Below are 25,692 nucleotides of genomic sequence, written 5' to 3'. Positions count from 1 at the left end.
AGAGCATGTTATACTCACAATAAAAAAAAAAAAAAAAAAAAAGTGAAAATTTACTATTGTATACCAAGTACTTTTCTTTGCAGTTTACAAATAGTAACTCATTTAATCCTAACACAAATTTCTGAGTAGGTCCTTATCTCTATTTCTCAGAAAAGAAGACTGAGGCTTAGAGACAGAATAACCTAGGATCCAGCCAGAGAGTAGAGTTCCAGAACCCTGGCTGTCATCTACCAGGGTGCCTTCCCTTGACCTTTGTGCATGCATATCCCCTGCTTGACTGTGAGATCCTTAAGTTCAGGGGCTCTTTATTAATAAGCCTTGTATCTCCAATGCCAGACATAGCTCCTTGAATCACAGTAGGAATTACATATTTGTTGCTAAATTAAATGAAAGGAAGGAAAGAAGGAAGAAAAGGAGGGAAGGAGGGAGGGAGAAAGGGAAGGCAAATTAGAGAAACACATCTTTTTTTTTTTTTTTTAAGCAACTCACTTGGTATTTTAAATTGTCTGCATCTTGTGAGCTGTCACCCATTTATTCTACCAAAGACAATGAAGCAAACAAACAAATAACAAATCTTCACCCAACCAAAACAAACAAATAAACAAAGAGTTATGTTTTTAAACATAACTAATTTCTTCCAAGACACTGAACACAAGACAAATCTAGAGTTAGAAGTACTATTCATTCAGTCAACCACTCGTGTAAATGTTTATTAAATAAATATTGAGTGAGCCAATTCCCAGGAGGCTTGCCCTGTTTTATTTTTATTTTTTTTCAGGGAAAAACATCATTTCCTAACATACATAATTTACTTATTAATTATATTAATTGTTAATTACCTGTCTCACCCTTCTGGAATGAAAGCTCCACAAGGTACACTTCTTTGCTTTATTCCCGGATATATCCTGGGTACCTACAACCATGCTTGATGAAGATTACACATTCAGTAAATATTTATTAAATGAATGAATCAGTGTGAAAAAGTGTAAAAATTGGACAGAGCATGGTGCACTTAGTAATAGAAAGGAACTGACAGGGTTTGGGGTCAGACGGGAGATATATTAGTGAAGAAAATTAGAGTCAAGAGTCATTGAGAACTGGGAATAAGATTGCCAACAACCAAATAGGGAAATAGGAAAAGAGAAAGAGGGTTTGGGTGAAAGAGTTGGAGTTAAATTTTGACTAGGTTTAATTTGAGTTGCATGTGGAATATCCAGGTGAATTCCAGTAGGCAACCAAAAATGCCTACCTACTTAAGAATCCCTAGTAGGCAATAGCGTAAGGACCAAAGTCTTTAACACCTAATTATGAAAGTCAGTATTGTGATAGAGCTCATAGTTGATTCCTTGCTCCTTAACCTTCTACTGTGAAATTATAAATAGGTTGGAATATATTTTGAAACCAAAAATAAAATACAATATATTCTTTAAAACTCAGTTTGTCTATATATGTGTGTATGCATTTACCTAGCTAACACTAAGATATTGGGAGTATGATATGAAATGCTCCCCATTTACTGATAGGAAGAATGAAGGGAGCCAGCTAAAGGCAATGATTTTGTTATATAAATTAGGATTATGTTCACTAACTGAGAAATGGAAAGACTGGTGTTACAAGAGAGAAAAGATTGATGAATCAGAAAAGAATTATAGAATCAAGAATCTAAGTGAAAATTTAAATTTTAGTAAAGAGGAAGGACAATAGAAAGAGATCTAAGGAACAGAAAATATAGCTGGAGCACAACTGTATGATAATTGATATTCTCAGATATTGATATTCCCATCCTATCCTATATCAAGAGATTTATTGTAAGGAATTAGCTCACAGGAGTGTGGTAGTTGGCAAGTCTGAAAGTTAGAGGGCAAACTGGAAGGCTAGAAACTCAAGCAGTAGTTGCTGCTTCTTAAACCGATTGAATGAGGCCCATCCACATTATTGAGGGTTATCTGCCTTACTTAAAATCAACTGATTGTAGATGTGAACCATACTCTTTCAACACTGAGATTTAGGTTTAAGTAACTGGGTATTATAGCCTCACCAAATGGGCACATAAAATTAACCATCACAGCAAGAATATATACAAAGTTCAGGTTGAGTAATAAGACAAAGGATACAGCTGGTCCAAATTAGCTCCCAGTATGTATCTTACCATTTTTTGAGAAAGGTAGAGGAGAGAAGACCATGAGAGCAGGAGATGGGCAAGGCTTGCACTGAGAAGACAATGGTCTAGTGTGAGTGAATGCTGGGCACAGGGACACGCCAGGAAGATCACTGGACCGGGAGCCAGAACACCTGGTTCTCATTTATTAGCTTTTTTAATTTGGACATAAGTAACACAATTTCTCTGAGCCTAAGTGGAAATAATTTTACCTGTTCCACCCGCATCAAAAAATATTTTTTCAAGTCAAATGAGATAATGTATGTGAAAGATTTATATATCTATTTATATATGCATCTATGATTGCTATTACCACTATCAAGCCTTTATGAACAGAAGTCTAGGTTACTCCAATAGAGGCAGAGTTGAGTGAACATGTCAACTTAAGAGATACACCAAATTCAAGACTGAACGGAAATTGTCACCAAATGCCACTGTCCACTTTATGCTGCCCACTTTGTTCCCTCAGTCTGATCCATTAGAGCTGCACAATTAGAGGCCACTGTTGTTATAACGAAGCATCAACATCCAGTTTAAATTCAAACTATGATCTGAGTGAATATGAATTGCTTTCACCAGGTTATGGCGATCAATATGGAATTAAAATCTACAAGTTCAAATGAGACTTAGAATTATCCTCTGAGTGAAGATTTAGCAACAAAAACTGCACAGTGTTTAATCAAAAGGTGATTCATAGTTTTAATCCTGTTATTATTCCTTCTTCTAGCTTTAGGAATGTTTTAGTAATCAAAATGTCTACATGGAAGACAAATAATTTGAAAGTCTTGAATTATTGGAGGTTCACAAATTATATAAGCAAGCTACATTTAAGCATAATTAATATCATATATTGTATTGTGATTAATGGGTTCAGGGAACAGCAGAAGAAAAATAATTCCCTTTTTTCCAATAAAAAGAGAAACATCTATGTGTATATACTATTGACTTTAACATATTTGTGGATCAGAGAAAAGCATTATCATTCAAATGAAAATGGGGAAAAAATTCCAAGTTCAAATAAAGGGCACCAGCAATAAGGATTCAAATCTTTACAAACCTGACATAACAAAATATAATCCAAGATAAAATTTATGAAAATACACATGTTAGCAAGTAATTGTGCTTTTACCAGCAAAGCACTATTTATTCTTAATAGTTTATTAAGTAACCACATTACTAGTACATTTAAATATTTATTTACGATGACTATTTGTTCATTATAAAACATGGAATGTATCCTCGGTAAGATACTAAAAGACAATCAAGTCCATGCCAATTAAAGTTTCATAACAGAATAATGATAGTCTTTCTAAAGTTGAAATGTAAATCAATGAACAAAATATTGCTTTAGAACAATTCAAATTATACTAAAACGTTTCAGAAACATCTTAATTGGGTAATGTGAACTTTGTGTGCCTATACTGATCCAATAGAAATATCTCTTAACTTGGGTTCTTCCCCAAAAACAGCCTTCTGAGAAAGGTTTGTGGCCAGGTAGTTTACTTTGGAAAATTCCCTCCAGGGAACAACTGGGGATGGGGCCTGGAGAAAGCAAAGCAGGAAAGGAGGAGGGAAAGTATCATTGAGTGGACTACCGCTGTAGAAATTGGGGCTCAGTGTTTTGGGGAACCTGCAAAAACCATGTAGAATTCACTGCAGAATTTTCCACCTGAGACCAGTGTAGAGGAGAATATTTCTTCATGGCTTTCACCCTCCAGTGGTCAAAGGTCTCTTGAAGATATGAATGCCCAGCCTTTTACTTTGAGGCTACAGGAAAGAAGCCCAGGGCAGAAAGCAAGAGAAACAGGATGCTTCTGAGGCCAGACACTATCAGGCCTCCCTGAGCTCCGCTGGACACCATAGCAATGGCACATACATGCACCGCTAGAGGCTGTGAGATAGGGCACATCAGTAAGGTGTCTGCCTTCTTCAGATTTCATTGGTACAGTTTAAAGTCAACCTGGATAGCAACAGGTTTTTACAAAAGGCTAGTTTTTTGTTTGTTTTTGCTGTTTGTTAGTTCGTTTGTTTTCAGAGAGATCTGCTCCAAAGTTTTCACTGGATTTAGGTAAACAGATTCATGGAACTTTAGATCAGACATTATCTTGGAAGCCTTCCACTCAAAGCATATGCTTTTCTATAGTAAGAAAGGGAGGCTCGTAGATGTTTTAATAAAACAGGACCCAGAGGAGCAAGAGACCTAAGTCTTTCCTTTCCTAATTCAGAGCTTTCTGTCCTTTATTGCACAACTGAGATGCGCTCATTTGTTCCTCAACAAATATTGCATGCCTTCTAAGTACATGTAGGCACTATGCTAGATGCTGGGGCACAGTGGTTAAAAACTAGACATGGTCCCTAAAATGAAAGTAAGACAAACATAGAGATAGACATAGATAGAGATGGGGGTGGGGGGAGAGAGGGGAGGAAAGAGAGAGAGAGAGAGAGAGAGAGAGGAGGAGGGTAGGCAAACTTATAGTTACAAACCAGATTAAGTACTTTGAAGAAAAAACCCTATGGTGCTTATTCGTATCCCCAAAATGTAATAATCACTGATCAAGCCTCACTTACTTGATTCCACACATTGCATTCCTGTTTCTGTTTATCTGTCTCAAGTCAGAATGGTGTCATTAGATTTTTTTTTTTTTAGCATACATGACTATTAACAGAGTCGATAAAGAGACGTTAATTCAATCTCGCCTCAGGACACGTAGAGAACAATTTTGTTTTATTTTTATTTTCCTCCATCTTGAATCATTCTCTTTCCTCAGCTTTCATAACATGAGACTTTCTTCTTTTCCTCCCACCTTCCTGACCATTGGTTTGGTTTTTTGAAGTTACCTTTTTCTCATACTATAAACATTGCAATTTCCTGGGCAGGTTGTGTCCCTCTTTTCTTCTCCCTCTTCTCTCTCCTTAGGCAACCCTGTCCGTGGTCCATGGGTTTGAACGCCAATTATGGTTGTGCACACAAAAGTGCAGAAAAGCTGTACGGTTGTACATCAATGGTCTAGACCTCTCCTCTGAGCTTCAGGCCTGTACCCTCTGCTCTTTGGATATTTTCACTTGGATATTTCAAAGTCAATAGCTCAAAACCAAACATGTGGTTTTCCTTTAATCCTGGCCCTCTTCCTCAGCACCTCTGCCTTTCCCCACTGAGCACCAATGGCACATCCAGTAACCCAGGGACATTTTTGTAAAATGCTCTCTCTCCAAAGCTTCTATATCCATTGCGTTACAAATAAATATGTAGTGACTCCTTTCTGCTCTCTTCTTCTCTCCCACCATCATCCCAATCCAAACTCTCATCTCTTCTTTCTGGATTATTTCAGGAACCTCCCATGAAAGGTACCCATGTACAGTCAATGTGGTTTTCCATACTGCAGCCAGAATATTCCTTTCAAAATACAAATTCTGGCCATACTGTTCCCTTTTCCCCCCTCTCCTGATTAAAATGTCTGTGGTTTCCCATTGCCTTTAGTGTGAAAGCTCAAATTTCAATACATAGCCTGATCTCTGCCTGCTTTTTGTATTTCACCTTCTTCATTCCCACACTGGGCCTTCGTTCCGTGGAGTGTTCCTCCATTTTCCTTTCTCCCGTCCCACAGATTCCTTCATGCAAGAACACCTGCTGTTCTTTTAGATCTCAGTTCAGTCCTGACTGCAGGCAGGAAGTAGTTCCTAACCTTCCTAATTAGGCAATAGTCTCCTAGCACCTTCTTCTCCTTTAAAGCACTTATACTGTGGCAGTTTCATATTTTCATAGTTATCTCTGTAATCCTTTGCAGAATGCTGTCCCCTCTAGAATGTAGGATCTGTATGTAGGGGTCTCTCTCACTGTCATGCACGCACACTTGCACACGTGTGTGCGCACACACACACAAACCCCACAGGCACTTTTCTCACCTTTAGAGCTTTAGTTTCTAGAACAGTGTCAGCCCCAGAATAGAATCTCAAATATTTAGTTGAAGTAATAAATGGTATCCAGACTGAGTTCAAATGTGAATTTTATATCAGTTTGTTTTCCTTAAGATTATATGAACCTACATGAACTAGATTTTGTTCAAAGTATATATATATAGATAAGCGGAAGATGGTGGTATATGCATTTAATTCACCCAAAAAAATAAATGAATATTTCCTAACATAAATCAAAAATTGGTTTTTCTATCCCAGTCTTAATCAATACTTTTAAAGTTAGATTTTAAAAATTCCATCATAAATGCAGATATTCCTAGTACCACATATTGAGGCTAAGAATATACTCAACTTTATTTAATGAGATTTGGTCATATTCCAGCCAAAACAAATGTTCTCTCCTTACACCACATAGAAGACATAACGCATGGATCTTAGAAATCCATCACAAATGTCAATATGAATACCTGAACTTCGTATCTTTGGGAAAGGGCCAAATCTCTCTAACAGCTTCTGGTTTCAACATTCTTCACCCGCTCGTAAGAGCAAGAAAGGTAGACACATGTTTGCAAGATATAGCGACATTATTTACATTCCATTTAAATGTACAGTACAATGGTCACTAGATGCCAGAAGCCACGATTATCGAAGACCGAAGTTCTGGCTTTTGCACACTTACAGAACTGCAGGAGGAAAAGTGAGGGAAGAGAGGTGAAGAGGAAAGAAGGGAAATTTTTAAAAAGATGGTAATGAACAACACGGAAGAGATTTTAATCCATTAGCAGCATCTTGATGATTACATTTGACAAGGCTCCACTCCAAAGATTAAGACCTATCTCCCGAGGACGGGAAAGAATATGAGCACCCCCAGGACACCGAGAATGTGTTATTTTTCACAGAGCCCGTCCACAAGTGACACTTCCTTTCAGTTTATGATGAGGGTTGCAGTTGTGCTTCTGAAATGATCATACTCTTATAAGCATCAAATCAAAAGAAAGAAATACAGGGAGGAGGAAAACACACCTTATCTTTTAAAAAATCCACATACACCTAAAATACATACCTCAAAAAACATAGCTTTCTTCCTAGCTTTTCTTTTTCAAAATTTCAAAGGCAGGACAAATGCCCGTAACAATAGGGAAGAGTTAGAAAAACTACAATATAAATATGTATTTTGTGGTCTTTGCTAAAACCTGCATTTGAAGTTATACTTCATGGTGGCTGCTTTAGAAATGTCAATGCCAGGACAAACTCAAACTTTCCATAATTTGATCTGTTGCCCAAGACTGATGTGGCACTCGTGTAACTGTTTCTTTTTTTCTTTTAAAAAACTATTGCTGATTGCTTCTACAATTTAAAGAATTCCAAATATGAATGAATATTTAGTACACTTTTGAGTGATCAGTGCAAAAAAATATGCAGGAATTTAAAACAAACAAATGGCCTTTTCCCAACACTGAGAAGAAGCCTCTGGAATTATCCTTAACATATAAACATCAGTAGAAATATCTAGGAAAGTTACTCCTCCTTTTCTGCTTAAGCTGAAGTGAAGATACTCAGTAACCATTTTAAAAATACCAAAGCATGTTGATTGACTTCCTCTACCAGTTAAATTTATTAGCTAATTGCTCAGTGTTCCACCCAATTTTTGTCTAGGACATGAGCTTTCAACTAAATCAAGGAACTATTAGAAAGAAAAGTGAAAATATGACAGTAAGTACTTAGTAAGTACTTAATACAGGTCGACTAGCTACAGTTTTATCGAATGTGTGTTCAATACGTATTTAATGTTTTTTCAAAGTTGCATTTTACATTATTTAATGAAGCTATACCTGGATGACTAAACTGATATTTACCTTGAGATGAAAGTCCAAATTAGACCCACAGTAAAGGAGAGTAAACAGCATCATTGGTGCCGCATGATCTACAGGAAACACACCTCTCCTCTTTTGCTGCTGTCTATGTCATTTTGAGTCTAATTACACAGATTTTCCACAGATTAGTAGTCACACACACACACACAATCTTTAGGAAGCTTACAGTCTATTTTAAAGGAATCAATGACTAGAGTGGAAATATTTTCCTCTGTGAATCTACATGTCCTATATAGTTGGAAGTAGATATTTATTCTAGTTTTCAGTTCCCAGAATTGACTTACTTTCCTTGTACGGGTAAAAATACATGGTTTAGTGGCTTCTGCATGCACACACACACACCACACACACTTCTGTCACTTACAAGAGAGATACTCTCTGGAGCCTGGAATTCTCCCTTCAGCAACATACATTTAACCTCCATTTAGGTCAATGAGAACTACAGGCAGGTACGAGGGCCTGGGGAGTAGGAATTTTTAGCAGGTGATTGTTACTGAAACAGAGTGTAGAGAGCACCTCACAGAAGAATCAGAGGTGAATTCACCTTAAATCTTTGCTTTGAGCCAAGAATAACCTAAAACCTAACGTATTCTTTCAAAAAATCTTACTTTATAATACTCAGAACAAAATAAGTTTCCATGAGTCCTCTGTTTCTCATTTCAACCCAGTATACTTTGTATCGTTACACTCAAGAAAAAAATAAATTAATTAACTACTGTAGGCCAATCAATTTGTTGGAAATTCTCCATTAATCTAGAAAAGTACTTTCTCTCAATACATATGTTCAAAGCACACTCAGATCAAGTGGTTTAAAAAGAACTCTACATTTCTGGATCTCACCTAATTTTGCATTAAAAATATAATAAATTTGCAAAATCAGGGAGTAAAGAAAAGTCTTACTAAACATTGGTTGCAACCAGTAGTTTCCAGAGCTAGTAATGGATAAAATAAACCGAGTAAGGCCCTTTCTGAGGGAATGGTGGGGCATGTCACAAAATAGTAACAAGAATTGCTTAGGTAGTTCATTTATCATTTTATTTATTCAGTTATTCAACAATATTTATTGAGTACTTACTGTGTTTCAGGCAATGTACAAGGTGCTAGGGATAGAGTGATGAGCAAAATGATGTCTTCGCTGAGCTTAGATTTTAGCAGGAGAGACAAGTATTAAATAAATATGGCACAAATAGTTCTGGTGGGATGATATTTTGAAATGTTAACATATATTTTCTATGTAGTTTCACGGGGCTCTTGGACCTTCCTGATTTAATTGATTAACACCTTCTATGATTTTTACCTCTAGGAAAGGATGCCACAACATAAATAAATAAATAAACAAACCAACCAACCAACCAACCAACCAACCAACCAACCAACCAAACAAGCTTGGTCCTCAGGAAGAAGCAGGAAAATAAAACTCAGGTAATAGAAAATGTATGAATTAATGAATTAGGACCACGATTGTACTCTACGCTGAGAGTACAGTTTCTTGGAGGATCATACTTTGAAAGCTAAGCAAGACTTCCAGCTCCCTGCTTCCTCCTCCATCTGGTCAGGCTCCAAATGAGGAAAGAACAGAAATCCTAGACTGGGTTGGGAATCCAGTGTGGAGAGACCATTGCCCCCTCCACGTGGAGTCTGAGATGCTGGCAGAGTGCAGGCTGCAAGGTGAGTTGAGGCAAGTGGACCTCAGTTGGCTCAGAGAGCTTGTTGCATCTCATGACAGAATAGTTCCCTTGTGCCAAAAAGATGGCAAAGGGCCTCTCAGAGATTCTTGTGTCCCAGTGGACCACGCGCCTAGAAATCTTTTGCTCAGGGATCCAAGAGGTTCTTGGGAAAGAAGGAAGACAGAGAAAGCCACCAGACCTGAATGAGTTCGGCAGGTGTCTGTGTGAACTGGGCATTGAAGCCCAGGTCACCAGACAACTCAGAGGTTCTCCTCCTGGCCGTGACCTTGATCCTCAGGGCCCTTGTCTGAAGCCTTGGCTCTGTGTAAGCCCCTTGGGACTTAGATGCAATCCTGCTAAAGATTATTGTTGCCCCACATTCCCTCCCCTTGTGCATCCTTCTCCCCACCCACCTAGAGTCAGCCAATGACACTGGGACATGGGCCTTTTTCTTTTCTTGGGGACCCACCCATTCTAAACTCTCAATGTTTATTTTCCAACTTTCTTCATGCCCCCAGCCCAAGGAAGTTTTATCTAATGAGCAAGAGGACATCTTGATTCTTTACTTATTGGGTAGTTTTCCAAATATTTTGCCCAAGCCTTAAGTTCTTTTGACTTTCCCCAAAGAGCAGGATCTTGAAACCCGAAAGCTAAGACTTTACTTATTTTCACTTTGCATTTTGATGTGTTATCTCTTCCCTGAATTTTCTGGAAAGGACCAAAGGGTTCAAAGGAAAGGGAAAGTATCAGTTAATTTTTTAACAATTTAACCCTCCTCATAATTTTTTATGTATAGTGTACTAAGCCATGAATAAAACTGCAGAATTAATGGAGAGTTTAAAATACGGTGAAGCAAACTCAGTATATGAAGGAATTATAAGGAATGAAAGAAGGAACAGAAAAAGAAAATAAAGAAAGTGTGTATTTGTGTTCAAATATGTGTGTTGGACCCGCGGGTGGAAGATGGCGTCTGGGTTCAAAACTGTGGAACCTCTGGAGTATTACAGGAGATGTTTGAAAGTGAATTGCCGTCCTAAGGGAAGAGAACTTGGTGAATTGAGGACCACAACTGTCCACGTAGGTTCAATTGGTACTGCAGATGGTTCTTCTTTAGTGAAGCTGGGAAATACGACAGTAATTTGTGGAATTAAAGTGGAATTTGGAGCACCACCAACAGATGCCGCTGATAAAGGATATGTTGTTTCTAATTTGGATCTATCAGCTCCGTGTTCCTGGAGATTTCGGTCTGGACCTCCTGGAGAAGAGGCCCAAGTAGCCAGCCACTTGGCCAGTTCATTACAGATATCATTGAAAATTCACAGATAATTCAGAAAGAGGACTTATGTATCTCTCCAGGAAAGCTTGCTTGGGTTCTACACTGTGATCTCATTTGCCTCAACCATGATGGAAACATTTTGGATGCTTGTACCTTTGCTTTGTTTGCAGCTTTAAAAAATGTACAGTGGCCTGAAGTTCCTATAAGTGAAGAAACTGCTGTAGCAGAAGTTCATTTAAAGAAGAAAAGTTATTTGAATATTAGAACTCATCAGTTGCAATTTCCTTTGCTGTGTTTGATGACACTCTGCTTATAGTTGACCCTACTGAAGAGGAGGAACATCTGGCAACTGCAACCTTAACAGTAGTAATGGACGAGGAAGGCAAGCTATGTTGTCTTCACAAACCAGGTGGAAGTGGACTGACTGGAGCTAAACTTCAAGACTGCATGAGCCAAGCACAGTTATAAGACACAAAGAAGTAAAAACACTGATGGATGAAGTATTTAAGGGTATGAAACCCAAATAAACAACCACCACGTTTTCAAAACAGATTTGTAAAAGCTGTATTTGCTACACTGTGCACAAACCTTTTATACTAAAATAAATATCAAACTATATTCTTCTGAAAAAAAAAGAAGTGTGTGTTGGTGAGGTCTGCATGCTTTGATATGACATTGAGTAAATAGAATTGGTAGTATATACCATGATGTTATTTGAGATAGATCTTAGTGTTTGAAGAAAGACATGAAAAAAATCATGGAAGTGCTCTGTTGTAACATCAGATTTATTAAATGAAACAATTATAATAATAGGTAAATAAACTTCTAAGCACTGAGATTTTAAGATGCACATCAGTTTTTCAAATCACTATAATAAAAACCCTATATTTTAATTGCATTTAGCAAAATTGCTGAATCCCAAAACAGGCACTGTCACTTCTAAAATCTTCTAAAAACTCCCACAGAGAAAAATACCCACCCCGTCCCAATTCTAATCTTCTCCCAGGGACCTCTCTCCCAAGCTCACTTAGTCACAGGGTATAGATGAAGAGATAGTATGAACAGAGCCAATAATGTGTCACTCATTTTCATTTTATCAAGTTCACTAGTTTTTAAGGTAGCAACAGAAACAGAAGGCCCCACAAGAAAACACCAGAGACTCCTGCTAACTGCCCCTTGATAAACATAACTCATCGAAAATATGTGTGAATAGATGACATTTAAAAAGGCAAAATCTTGACTATTCTTAGCTGACAAATTCTTTGGAAGCTTCTTAAAGGAATAAGCTGGCAATGCTCTCACATTTCAACTTTAAAATGAAAGGAATCTCTGAACTTTCCTTCTTTAGCAACAAACTCCCTTAACCCCTTGCCCCACTCCCATAAAGAAAAAAAAAAAAAATAGGTTAAGATCCTTAGTATACATACTCCCCTTTTTGCCTAGATCCAGGTATAACCTGGAATCTGGATTTATCCTTCATACCTCGTTAGTCAAGTTTAATACTTTTATTTTCCTCTTTAGTTTAGATTGCATTTTCTCACGATTACAAATGGATAGCTGTGGCTTGGAAATGGGAAACTAGACCATCTATGAACTAGAGCAAAGTTGAAGACAACTCTAAATACTTTGAAAATATTTTTGGTAATTCCATGAGCTTTCCTGACAATTGGTTACTCTACCCTCACTGAATCCTGTGGTATAAAGTTACACACCCAAAGTTTATGGTACAACAAAGTACAACTTCAGAGCTAGTAGTAGCAGGTTTTTTTTTTTTTTCTTTTCTTTTTTTAATTGAATGGTCTTTCCAAGCAAATCTAATTAGCTAATAGTGTTATAGCTCTGGCGTAGTGAGTTCATTAAAGGTATTCGGAGTACTGGTCCTGCAAAGCTTAGCTGCATGTGGCTATTGGATCACATATCTACTTTTCTGCCATGTAAGAAGAAAACATCTCAGAATATAACTATTAGTTGGCTTTGTGGTGTTGGGTTAGTGTGCCAGTCTGAGGTTAGAGCAGAGATGGGATCCCAAGCCCTGGGCTTTGTATTATATAGTATTGTATTTTTGATGTTGTACTTAAGGGTCAATTACTGTTTCCATTATAAACCCTGTTTTTCAAGGGTTTATAGCTCACCAATTTTCATTTTGGTATGCAAGCTGCATGAATACACAGGTTTTAAAAATAGCTTAAATTGAGCAGTGCCATTTTTAGATATAAAGCAGTAAAATATACTTTTCATTGGTTTCAGTTTGTTTTGGAAGTTTCCAATCTAAAAGTTTATTCTACCTTAAAATGCAAAAATGTGTGTTGTTTTTCATTCATTTTCATAACAGCTTTGATGGTAAAAGGAAGCCAGAGTGGATATCAAAGGACACTTCAAGGAGGAAAACAATTTAAAAATCTCTTCTGTGTGAACATTTGTGGGTAAATGTCATTCCAGTCAATGTTGTTAAAAATCAATAAGCTAATCAATCAATATACCCTGAGCCTGAGCACTATTTCATGCCACTATTGTGACAGGTACTGTGAGAAATGAAACAGCTCCCTGCCCACAATGTGTCTGAAATTCTAGTTAGAGAGAAATACAAAGACAGTAATATTAAGTATCAATATAACAGCAACATACATGGAAGCATTTAAGTGATAAAGCATGTGGCCAAGAATTTAAGAGGCAAAAGCAAAGCAATTCACAGAGTTGTGCAACTTACTGATGCCTTGCAAAAAGAACAAGAAATTCCAATGTATGGTAATTGCCCAGATATGGAAATTTACCCATCTAGGGTCATGCGGTCTTAAAAACTCTTTCCCTGACCATCAGAATTAGAAAATCCCTACTTAAGGGCAAAGTTGTTTTCTCTGCCATACTGAATGTTTCCAAATCATAAAAGCAAATTTTCTCTTGCATTAACTTAAACTAAACTTCTTGAAATGGTCCTCTACACAAGCTATTTTCACTCTGTCACCCTACTCTCACTCCCCAATCTATTCCAGTCTGGTTTCCAGCAGCACTACACAGCTCATACTACTTTTGCCAAAGTTACCAATGACCTCCTGTTGCTGCTGCCAGTGAAGAAGGCTATGCTTTTCTCTTTCACCTAAATTTATCTCGATTTAGAAGAGGAATACAGTTTTCTATCTTTTGTCTCATAATGACGTTTGTCATTTCTTGTTCTACCCAGCATCCATTCCTCTCCCCTTGCGATGGGCACCTCTCTTTCCCTTTCAGGGACTGCCCCATGGGTGTGGAGTTTTGGTGGGAGATAATGGTTGCTTCCCATCAAGGAAGCTGAAGGGACAGAACCTCCTTCTCTTTTCCCCAGCACAGGAAATAGTGCTGTAGGTAGGACTCAGCCAACTACACACTTTCTCCTGGGACTTTAACGCCTGATCAAGTCAGGGTGTAGGGATGGTTAGACATCATATTCATGTACTGGCAGTGACAGAAGACCCCACAATTCTTGCTGCATCACACTTGTTAGAGTTCATTCTATGCAGTTCCCCAGATCTCATTTTGTTTTCCAAAACTAGTTCTCCATTTTCTCTACATTTCTGTTATCTCCAGATATTCTTCAAGTAAATTTAAATTTAGCTTAAAATAGAAAGTCAGCCTCTGCTGCCTATAAACAGAATGTTAATAGATATAATTTCCAATGTTTGGCTCTTCTTTATAGCTCTTGCAGATTCATTTTCCACTGTCTATTCTTTATATGTTGCAATTCTTCTGGACACTTTTTAACGTCCCTTCTCATTTCACCCTCTGTTACCTACATAGGTTATTTTAACTACTCCCCTGACTTCAACTATCACCCACATGCTAATGACTTCTAAATCTAGCTAGTTATTCCAAATCTCTCCTCTGACCCTCATATTTCTTTATTCATGCCATTTGTTTTTCCATTTATTCTATAAATAACTTCTACTATGAGGCAGATATACGATAGACAATGGAGAAACAAAGCAATATAGTTTTCCATTTAATGATGGTTAGTCTAGTGGATTCCATAATCTTGTGAAATCCATAATTCCATAAACTTTAACCTAATGGATGTCATAGTCTAGTGGATTCCATAGATGCTATGTAATATTCAACAACTCCACTTGGATATCTCAAAAATAGTGAATTCATCATCTTTCCCTGACATCTGTACTCAAACATTTCTCCTACTGGGATCCCTATTTCAATGAAAGTACTCAACTGCTTATACCAGGAACCTCAGCATTACACTAATTTTTCCTCTTCACTCCGTCCCCACCTCTGCACCAATTATTAAAGCCTATTCATTCAGCGGTCTCAATATCTCTAGAATGTGTCCACTGTCTGTCATCACTTTTGCTGCTGCCTTATCTATATAGGCCTCCATTCCCTTTTTCTAGGATCAACACAACACGAGTCTTGGTTTTTATGTCCAAACTGCAGCCAGAGTGAACTTGACAAAATTCAAGCCTATTTGTGATGATATTTTAGTTAAAACCCTTTGAAGACTCCATAATAACCTCAAAATTAAATGTAAACTCTTTTCAAATCCCTTCCTTGTTACACTTCCAACCCCTCACTCATTGGCCTACAAACTTCTCACTCTAGCTACTGAAGTTCTCGCACATCAGCAAATGGATTGTGCTCTCTCTCAACTCTCCTTCTACTTGGCATATCTTCCCAGTTTCATATGAATTCCAACCAGGCCAGCTCCACTCATTGCTTAGGTAATTTATCTCTCCCTCTGAAGGCTCACTCTTCCTAAAAGACTGGGTTATGCCCCTTTTTACAAGTTCTTAAAACATCTTGTTTTCGCCACATCCTAACATTCATTACTATGTATCATTAATTACCATGTTTTATGGGTAGATTTCACTAGAATGCAAGGCATTTGAAGGTAGAAATCATATCTCTTTCTACATTGCTTTACCCATAGCACACGGCAGATGATCCATAAGCATTAGCTAAACAAATGAATCTTAACATTGCATTATCAAAAACTCAATATCAAACTGTAAAAAGATATTTTTTGTCCAAGCTTTAAATACACTGGATTGATCTGACCATTGACAGATAGAGTTATCTATCTGAAAAGTAGGGTACTTAAGTTTATATGCTGTGATCTGTTGCATCAGTTATCAGATGATGAAACAGCAACAGGTTCCAGATGTGTCCCTCCAATCATACCTCAGCTGTACCACGCAACACACTATCAATACTTTATTTGCTTTGAAATTAGTATGTTTCTGAAAATATTTTAGAGTCCACTAGGATCGGCTACTTAAGGATTACAGAAATCCAGGACCCCAGATATGTAATTACATCCTTCATAAGGATCCTAAGAACCTATTTTTTTTTCCATTCCCACTTCCTTATCCTTTTCTTTCTTAACCTTCTTCAAAGGTAAAGAAAAGTGGTCCTGAGAAGAGATCTAGGGTGAGAGAATGTTCTCCCTCAGGTATACATAAAAGATCATTAAGATCTGAAGCTATCTGAGCCCTAAAGCATAAATCTAAAAGATTTATTTTGAGCTGGAGAAGAATAATTGGAAGAGAAATAGTATTGAGTACCTAGTATGTGCCAGGTGTTGCAATGAACTCATATGAGGTAGGTAGATAGACATACAGCCTCAACACATTATAGACCAACACTGTGATACATCAGGATACTTGAGGGTTCCTGAGACCTTTTCAGGGATTCTACAGAATCAAAACTATTTGCATAATAATATTTTTTGCCTTTTTAACCCTCATTCTCCCATGTGTATACAGTGAAGTTTTCCAATGGCTACACACTATTTGATATGACAACAAATTGAATGAAGAAGCAAATATGAGAACCCAGACATTAAAGAGATTTGCTAAAATATAAAACAGTACCACTCTTCTCACTAAATATTTTTGTTTTGGAAAAAGTCGTTACTTTTCCTGAAAAACAGTTTAATGAAATGGTTTGGTTGTTTTTTAAAATAAATTAATAAATACATGTTTTTAAATGTCAGCTTAAATTTCTATTAGGGTAAATACTGATAGATACAACACCCTATTACTGAATGCCCTCAATAATGTTTTAGTAAAACAAGGTTATTGAGACCAAAAAGCTTGAGAATTGCTGACATAGACAGTGGAATAATCATAAGAGAAGGCATCTAGCCATCAATGATACCACACTGAACAGCACTGGAGCTGAAACAAATCCAAGTGTGGTGATGACCAGTTTTGACTTAGTGCCCCATTTTGCCATCTCTCAGTCAGTCTTCCAGGACTGCAGTGCTAGGATAAAGAGAGAATCATAACCAGTACATCCATGTAAATGTAAGCAGTAAGCTTTCAGTAAGTGGTTGAGGACATTCCTTGTAGGACACTACATTGCCCATTCTCTCGGATCATCAATTCAAAAAGCATTGTTATTTGATGCTATGGAAGTCCACTTTATTGGACATAGCTCTACTGTGCATTAAATTTTGTTTGAAGTATGCGTAAATTAAAGAAAATCTTTGAGTACTTATCTTTCTCCATTGTGTTTGTAGGTGTGCTGTTTCAGCTAACTCTCAACACTTACTTGGGTATCATGGCAAGAAGGTGTGCAATCAACGTTTGTAAGCTAATCAACTGATTGATTAATTCTTGCCTAAAACCAGAAGAAAGCATCACTTCATTCTTGGTGGACTAGCCTATCAACCATGTAGCAACTTACTTCTATGAGTAGAAGTATTCAACCTCGCTCTTATTCAATGTAACCTTCCCATATTCTGAAGGAGTGAATACAAGGTCAATGCAAGTGTCCCCAGTGCCTTGAGAGAAGATTTTAGGGTTTCTCTTTTTAATAGAATTTTCCTAAGAGTAGCAAAGCCACCATGAAAAGAACAGTTAATGAAACTTGTTTTCTTCATTACCGAACTTAATATAAATACTTCCACATGAATGTTCTTTTCTCTTTTTTAAATTATTCATGAAGTCTATCTTTGCTAGAGTTGGGGGGTGGTGATATACAAGAATAATCTCAGAAATTATTGCAACAGGAGAGAAGTAATATAATAATACTTTAAACCCCAACTAATATAAGGAACAATTCATAATCCCCAAAAAACACAATACAATAAAATTAAGAATGCAGGTTAATCCTTAATTTGACCTACATTAAATAATTATCATGTAGAGGTAAAATCATAGATAATTTCAAGGTCTCCAGAAGACTTCAGCTTAAGTAAATGAGATCTTAGATTTTACATTCTGACATCACTTGCTTTTATTTTTCCCTCTGGTACAAATTCACATCAGGATCCTTTTCCTGTGCAATTAGCAAGATAACTGTCTTACCTAACTGACAATGCCCCTTTTCATTTTGGGGTCTGCAAGCATTTGCCACTTACACTCAGATCATGTTTTTGTGATAGGCCACAGAGCAACTTTCTTTAAAGCTATCAAAGCCTTCCTCATTATCCTTTATGGGCTGTGCAGAAAATATCTCAACTATTAGACATTTAACTGGAGTGCAGTAGAATGGGTTTGCTGGCCCTCTCCAGTTCCTTGGGTAAAAGCTCTGTTCATAATCAGTGTCTGGTTTTTTAAATCACCCTCAAGAGGTTCCTTCCGGTCCACTTCAGTTCCCTTTTTAGTGTCCCACTGATTTTCCAGACTTTAGGAACGTGTCCTTAACCGCCCGCTTTTTCAATGGCTCTCTCCACTGAATGCTAAAGGAATACTTTGATACTTCAGACGTTGAGAAAGGAATATCTTGAGAACTAACACACCATTTATAACAGTACAGTTTACAATAGCATTTCCTGCAGAAAGAAGGTGCCTTCTCAGAAAGAGAAGGATGATTTCTGCACCCCATTTAGTTTCAAAACTACAAGCAACACCCTTGTTTCTTGTCAATAAAAAGGAAGATAGAGTAGAGTAGCAATCACAATACATAAATGATATTATTTGTCCCCAGAGTGCATACCAAACTGTAACTCACTCAAAGAGCTTGCATGAATTATGAATGGCAGGAAGGCGCAGAGAGGAACTTAGCACAGACCCACCCCACACTGCTGTTACACGAATATTTTATAGGCAGAGAAGCCACATGAACTATGTGATGAGATGGCAAAGGTATATATTTTATGTTTAATTCCCGTCCTGCTCTAAATCTCATTTTAAATAATATAGGGACGCTACAGAAGCTGTGTAGCTGAAAATATGTTATTAATTACATTTTAATAGCAAATAAGCTAATCAGGATAAAATCTGAAAAACCTCATGGGAATGGTGGGATTTTCAAAAAGATGTCCCCTTGGCCCCCAAATAATAACAAAAACAAAAGCAAATGAAGAACAGAATACACTGGGTTTTAAACTGTACACAGAAGTAGAAGACAGAAATATAAGGAAACTTGGGCATTTATGTAGCATTTGGAAAGGTAATGGTGGGCACTAAAGGACTCTGCTTTGACCTGAAAGTAAGGGGCAAAGCCATTATTGTTTCTGTTGCCTAGATAAAGGGTATTCATGTTGTAATGTAACATATCAGTATATTGTCCAGTTCTTTTTTAGACTCTGTAATAAAAAATTGTAGTCATTTTCCAAAGAAAAGTCATAGAATGATCAGATCACAGCTCTATAAATAAAAATATGCCAGAGACTTTCAGTCTTGTCTCAGAATACAGTATTCATGTGTCCCATTTTCTTATTTTTTCCCTCTAGCATTTTCCTTGAGGTTTTTTTGAACTAAATAATCAGGAGGAATTGGGAGGGGAAAGGGGGAAAGAAACCTTTTCCTCCTGCAGAAAAAGATGGTTGTATAGAAGAGTTTTTTACATACACACGCGCACATACACACACTCACACATACCTCAAAAAGGAAATAGTTGAGCTGAAACAGAATCATTATCATGAAGTCTGTGTTAGGATAAAGAGGGAAAAATATAAGGGCAAAGACTCATCTGAATGATCCTAGTTTAGGGCCTTACCAAGGAGACAGCTTAAGTTATCTTTGAAAACTGGTGAGTCGCCCTGCTTGGCCGAGTATCAATTGAATGTTCCCAAAGTAACATTTCACAAATAGGGATACCCTTCCATTTCACACTGCTCTTTCTCGAAATAGCAACACCATTTAGCGATATTTCATATCAAGACAATTGCATTGTAGAATTATTATAGCCTTAGTGCTTCATTAAAATTAAAAAAAAGTTAAATCCCTGTTTTGTTGAACACAAGAAATGAATAGTAAATATTGATTTAGAGTGAATGCAAACATTTCCCTAGGAGTGGATAATTACTGCCTTTCTATGCAAAACACTTATATTTGAAGAAGCACTTCACTTACTTTGCCATGCGGTATACATTCTTTAGTACATTTTAAATTATACGTTGTCCTGGACAATGTCTGCTCTATAATTTCTTGTGTCTCTACACCAGAGTCAGTATGTAATTTTAAACTACCAAGTTTCTGCCAACTAGGAGAATAGGCTTAACTCTTTCTCTTTGCTGGGTTCACAAATACTTACACAAGGAGATCTGGAAAGACATAGGACTGATGATCTCAGACCTGGAGCAGTTTGGTCTCTTTTTTCAGGCCAACAGAAATGCCACTAGTAACTGGCCACAGATTTACAAAGCAGAGACTAAATGGAATATAGAATTTACGTACCTAAGCCAGTTTACAGCCCATCTAAAAGATATGCATTAAATAGTTCACATTAGAAATTTTCGATGAATCACTAGTGGTTTGAATACTTCTTATAGAAAGGTCTAGTTAAATAAGGGACCATCATACTTTAGAATATATCTCTTGTCAAAATCTTTTATTATTGTAGTTTTATCCCTCTGCCAAGATATTTGCAACATAGCATTATTTAAATTATGTAAAGGAATTCATTTTAACCATTTCAATGTCACCTATGTAGATGGTGATTTCATTCAGCAGTTATGTTAGAATACTTTTAATTGTACAGAATATACAAAGCTTATATTTGTATAAAAATATTAAATAGTACAAAGTTATAAAAGATCATGTATATCATGGTATTCATCATTTTTACCTGTAAATTTGCCATTCACTAAAGTAATAAAAATACTTGCAAAATCATCTCATATTAAAGTACCCATCATTCTATTCTCTGTTTCTATGAAATTGGCTTTTTTTTTTAAGATTCTACATATAAGTGATAACATATAGTATTTGTCTTTCTCTGTCTTATTTCACTTAGAATAATGCTCTCAGAATGGTTGCCAGGAGTTGGGGGGCATGGAAAAGGGGGAGATGTAGGTAAAAGTGTAACTTTCAGTTAGAAGAATAAGTTCTGAGGATCTAAGGAACAGCATGGTGACTATAGTTAGTAATACAGTATTGTATACTTAAAAGTTGCTGGGAGTAGATTTAAGCATTCTCATTACACATACACAAAAAGAATAACTATGTAAAGGAATGGATGTATTAATTATCTTGATCTTGGTAATCATTCTACAGTGTATAGCAAATCATCACTTTGTACACTTTTAATATAGACAATTTTATGTCAGTCAGTCCTCAATAAATTTGGAGAAAATTATAAATAAATATGTACATAAGTAAAAATTGAAAAGATTAACGTATATGAAGAAATGAAAGCAAAAAAATGCTAAATCTGGAGTAAAGTTACTCAGTGGGAGATAAATGAGATGAGACCAAGGGATTGTTTATGTGCACAGATTGTTTATGTGTCCTGCTTCCATAGAATCCTCACATTCATGTATTGTGAGATTTAGTCTCATTTGTTCTCTCTGGTTTCAAACTGCATACAACCTCCTACCTTTTGGATATATTAAAGATTACAACATAGGAAAAATGAACTCTAAGAGGAACAAAACAGTTTCAGTGGTTATACCAACTATGAGTGTACTTGAAGAAGATTCATCAAAGTTTCAAGCTTTTGCATGTCATGTAGTGTCTTGTGGCATCCACTGTGCTCTCTTCTGTTTATACCCCCTCCCATTATTGGCTTATTTTAGGCAAACTTGTCTGAACACAGGAACTGCCTGGGGAATTCATTAAAAATGATTCTCAAGACCTTATTCCAGAGAGTCTGACCCAATGAGTCTGGAATAGGGCCCAGGAAACTTTTTTTTTTTAATGCTCCAGATAATTTTATGATTAAGTTTGGCAAACATGGTTCTAGACCTTCATCTAACCCGTCCCCTAAACTCAATTTTATTTTTAATCAGTGTGGGCAATATTTTCACTAGCCATACTTGAGGAGGAAAGGGGGAAGTCTACTCTCCAGCCTGCTCAGTGAGAAATATCCTCACTGTTCCTATTTCAGTGTAAAAGGAAAGCACAACTAGGATTGACTTTAAGTCATACCAAAGTAAAACTAATTAATACCAGCACTATTTCTTGATGGAGGTTTTGATAGAGGTGTGTTTTAAGGAACAGGGAGGTCTGAGTTACTCAAGTGCAGATTGAAAAGGATATGGGCACAATAAATTGACAAAGAACTGAGAGGGCTGGATGGAGAGAAAACTGATAAATTACCTAGGTCACAAACGAGACTGAGTTCTGTTCCTTGGAAATATACTAAATCTAATAGTTGTCTGAGAACAGACTTAATCTGCAAAAGACTATGAGGATTGTGCTGATGTTAATTTTTTTTTAAAAATGCAAATGACAACTTAATACTTCAGCAGAAATTATGAATAGAGACATAATTCACTAGCACATAGTAAAAAGCTTAAACGCCAGATTTGATCACAACCATGTGAGTCAAATCCAACTTCGACTGTGTCTCTGCAAGTGATACCAAGAGATGTTTTGGAAGAGAATGGAGTGGATATCCGAGATGACAGTACTAAGGTAAACAGCACTGATGAACATCAGAGGTATTGTAACAGTAAACAGTCAAACTTTAAAAATCATAAAGATAGTAAATGGGTATGATAATGTGTTTGACTTTGTCCATTATGCCCCTCCACATTCCACCACTCTAACCCGTGAATTGTGTAGAAATGTTTGGCTTCTTTAGTGTGTTTCTTAGCAGCAGAGGCAGCAGGGGAGCTGTGGGCAACACACACCAAGACTCTTACTAAAAGAAGAAACCCCCAGAACAGGTTCTACAATCCAGCCCTTGACTCCGGTCATTCACTGGTTTCAGAAACTCCTTTATTTTATCTAATCTAAGCTACTACTGATTGTGCCACACTTCCCAATTTCCGCAATGTTAAAAGGTGAAAAAAAAATGTGCATCTTAGAATCAATAATATGTAAAACTCTTAGATTAAAAAAAAGTAAAACAACAGACAAATAGCCTCCTGAGGTTTTAATGGTGTTTATCAAAGAAACTCAAAGTTAGGCAAATAAAGTTCTGGGGGAATGGTCCATCCCCAAGTCAATCCCCAGGGCACTGATACCATGTGAGGATGCCATGAGCTGCTTACAATCACTTTGTCACAGCAGGAGAACCTTTGCCCTCTCAGATGAGGTTATGATAAACAATGGACAAGGGACGTCTCTCAGAACAGATCTCAGAGCAGCCAGATTGGGGACCATGGAATCCTCTCCACCACCAGAAGGAAGAGACCCTGCTGATCTAGTCTAACAGAATATGGCCAACGAATCTTGACCACTGTACAGTAAGTTGTTTCTCCTCCTCTTTTCTAAATGGTAGTCTTAATGGATTTATCCCCTTTTTCCTCTTCCATTGTTTGTAGAGAAGGTAATTGAAAATACCATTTAGCACTCAGTGAATGAACCATGAAATTGTTACATCTGCATCAGACTCCGAGCAAATACACATCCCTCAAAGATTCTGAACTTGGACCTGGGATGCAGTAAGAGAGTGAGATTTGAGTTTTGTCTCTTTTGGAAGGGGTAAGTGTGTTTATAATATACAGGAAGGTTGCATTATTTTAGTCAAGGACATTACAAAATTGTTCATATATAAAGAGCATATGTAGAGAAAAATTGGCCACAAGTAGTTACTTGTGAGTTTACATCTATTACCGATATTTGGGGGGAAATCTAGCTTTCGCTATGGGAGTTGTCTCTGTGCCGCATCATTTTGATATGTTTCCTCTAGGATTGCTAGCTGTAAGATCACCTATGCTACAGGGCATCTGCCATCATGTGGAGACAGCTTGCCTAGAATGAATCCATCAGAGAGGAAAGTAAATCTTGGAGAGTGGTGGGAGAGAGTAAAAAAAAAGTGTGTGCATGAGTGTGTGTGTGTGTGTGTGTGTGTGTGTGTGAGAGAGAGAGAGAGAGAGAGAGAGAGAGGGGAGGGGAGAGGGCAGGAGAGAAGAGGAAAAAAGGAAATCAGAATTCCTAGAAACATGAGAAATTATAGAAGAAAGTTCAAGTTGGTCTTCTGTCATTGGCAACTGAAAGATGCCTCATTAATACAGAATAAATTGTCTTGATTCAAATTTCACAATAGCTTTGCAAAGGTGGGGACAAATAAGAAAACTGTTATTGACTCACTGTGGTTAAATCAGTGACAGTGGAAAGAGAAAGCAGATCTCATATCTTACTTCCACAGGGAAGCTGAATCTAAATTTATCACAATACACAACCAGGAAATAACCTGCTAATGAGGTCAATATCAAACAGCCATAATAGCTAACACTTGCTGAATTCTCATCATGTGCCAATCATTACACTATTAATGATATATTTATATTAACTCCTTCCATCCCCTCAACAACCAAATTAAGTAGTTTTAGTTTTACTTACTCCATTGTACAGATGAACAAACTGAGGCTTAGAGAAGCTAAACAATTTGCCCCAGGTCACACAGCCAGCTGGGATTCCAACCCAGGCTCTTTGCCCTTACTCATCCGTTCCCTTAACCACCATACTCAACTTGGGACAAGTATAGTACTTCCCAAACACCAATGGAATTCTTGTATTTATCTTTCTCTCCTGTCCAAGTCCAGAAAGAGAGAAAAAGTGTTTTCCCTCTGCCAACAATACCACTAACATTGCTACATTGACATTATTCAGCAAATTGCTTTCACTTAGTAAGCATGGTGAGAACTCCCTGCCTAAACGCTAGAGACGGTTTTCCAACAAGCACAAATCCAACTAGAAATAGACCAAAATATTCAAAAGTAGAAGTGGAATTTATTATTATTAATTCCACTTCAAGATTTATTTCAAGACCTGACTGACTGTATGTCAGTGTTGGACACCAGAACAGAATCTAATTAGCCTGGCTGTTATTCAGCATCGATGCTCAGACTTACCCTGCTTGAGTCCTTGCGGCAGGACACGATTTCAGAACGCTGAGTGTTCAAAGGATTGTCACCTCTACAAACAACGTTCTTAATGTCAAAGGATAAAGCATCACAGTTGTGGGGAAAGTTGTACATCTACCAGGAAAATATTCATCAGCTACCCAGCTGGTCATTCCCTTTGCCTTTGGCTATTTGGACATATTTTAGTAAAGACACCCACAAGATCTCCAATCTTAACTGTAAAGCTTGAGAAGAAATGTCCAGTGAAAGTTGTTTTCAGGTGTAATATAAGAAACTCCTTTGCCTCAAGATTTACATAACTGTAAGGGCAAACAAACCAAATGATAAAAAAAAATATCAGGTACTACAGATTAGAAATGAGAAGTAAACCAGCCGCATGCCAGTTTCTTGCTACAAGTTCCAGCGGATACCAAAGTCAATGTGACTGAGAGAAGATGTAGTTTGGAGAGAAAATCTCCCAGGATAATCAAGGGATATACTTCCAAGTCTATTTCCCCCACAGAACTGTTTTGTTTTCTCACATCAATGAGCTAGAATAAAATGTGGATCCCATGATCAAGCTGGCAGAAGTCATGCTCCCTACCTGGATGCTCGAAAATTGTAAATCACAACTT

The 25,692-nt window shown here is 37.2% G+C and overlaps 1 pseudogene across 1 annotated transcript; it reads left to right on the top strand.

Moving 5' to 3' along the window:
• The first annotated feature begins 9,336 nt into the window (after positions 1-9,336).
• LOC309662385 (exosome complex component RRP43 pseudogene) lies at positions 9,337-22,562 on the top strand (annotated as a pseudogene). The gene has a single exon. The product of its transcript is annotated as an exosome complex component RRP43 pseudogene (transcript).
• The last annotated feature ends 3,130 nt before the right edge of the window (positions 22,563-25,692 follow it).

This window comes from Balaenoptera physalus, assembly GCF_965194825.1.
Source record: "Balaenoptera physalus genome assembly, chromosome: 6".
Taxonomy (NCBI): Eukaryota; Metazoa; Chordata; class Mammalia; order Artiodactyla; family Balaenopteridae; genus Balaenoptera; species Balaenoptera physalus.
Note: the sequence above shows the minus strand (reverse complement) of the source record. Positions and strands in the feature narration are given on the sequence as shown.